The sequence below is a fragment of the Solanum tuberosum genome, unplaced genomic scaffold, assembly GCF_000226075.1.
Source record: "Solanum tuberosum cultivar DM 1-3 516 R44 unplaced genomic scaffold, SolTub_3.0 scf00131, whole genome shotgun sequence".
In the NCBI taxonomy this organism is placed as follows: Eukaryota; Viridiplantae; Streptophyta; class Magnoliopsida; order Solanales; family Solanaceae; genus Solanum; species Solanum tuberosum.
Genome location: NW_006239054.1, coordinates 990,093 through 991,176, shown reverse-complemented (window position 1 = coordinate 991,176; position 1,084 = coordinate 990,093). Strand labels below are relative to the sequence as shown.

General features: G+C 42.7%; 1 pseudogene; it reads right to left on the bottom strand.

Moving 5' to 3' along the window:
• LOC102604860 (G-type lectin S-receptor-like serine/threonine-protein kinase SD2-2) overlaps positions 1-1,081 on the bottom strand; it is a 3,270-nt pseudogene extending 2,189 nt beyond the window's left edge.
• Positions 1,082-1,084: the final 3 nt, after the last annotated feature.

Here is a 1,084-nt window from a genome sequence, read left to right as displayed (position 1 = left end):
TTTGCTTTCTACATTCTCTGTCTTTGAACAGAGCAGCCTCACAGTTACAATCCTGTAGACAGGCTTGTTCACAATCTCCCTTGGTCGTTACGGCAAAAATAACATAAGAACTATCTTCCCATGCTGTGTTTTCAACTGTTCTCATGTCATAGTATTTGGAAGTGTTCTCCTTTAACTGACAGGTTTCTGTGGGGAAATTCCTTTCACAGCCTGCGCTCCAATTTCCTGGCATTACAAAGTCAAATCCCGGAAGACACATACATTTAGCTTGAGCATCTATATTGGTGCAAAAACCATTGAGCCCACAAAGGCCTTTTGGATCACACCTATCATCTGTTGATGACCAAATCGGTGAGCTGTTCTGTTGGTTCAGAGAATGTGAATAAACTCGAAAAATACCATCAGCATCAATTTTCATCATATAGATGATGGTCCTTTCTCTACGGTAGCCTCCTCTGGTTAGATTTTTTAGACTATTGTTGGAATTGAGCAAGTAGAGGAGGCCGTCATCATCAAGATTCAGTGAAACATTATTCCCTACTCCACTGATGTGGGATTCGTAGTAAGCATATGGGGCAGTATATGGTGTATTGACAGGATACTGAACAAGGTACCCATCATCTTGCATTTTGAGACGGAAAATCCCGAAAGAATCATCTGCTTCCGAGGCACTCGAGAACAGCTCTTGTCCAGCTGATATATGCTGACCAGGTAAAAGTGTGTTTGTTGGATTGTCAAAACTTTGCCAAATGACATTGCGATCAGAATCATAGAGCACAAAGTTTCCCGTGTCCAGCATGGAAGCTGAAGCAATGGCTCGAGAGGGATTGATGACAGAGTTTTCCTGGCTTCCTACTTGCACAATGAGCCTTCCATCATTATTTAAGAGCAAGACAGCGTTGCTCGGGACAACAGGACTGTTCCTGTTTGCTGTCCACACTGCTGTCTTGTTAGGCATACTGACGATTGAGATTCCAACAGCGTAGCCATTGTTTTGTTCATAAAATCCAAAGGCAAAGCGCCTGGTTGGTGAAAACCATGATGAATTGGCAGTAGGTGTTAGAGAAGAGCCAAGAGTTATATT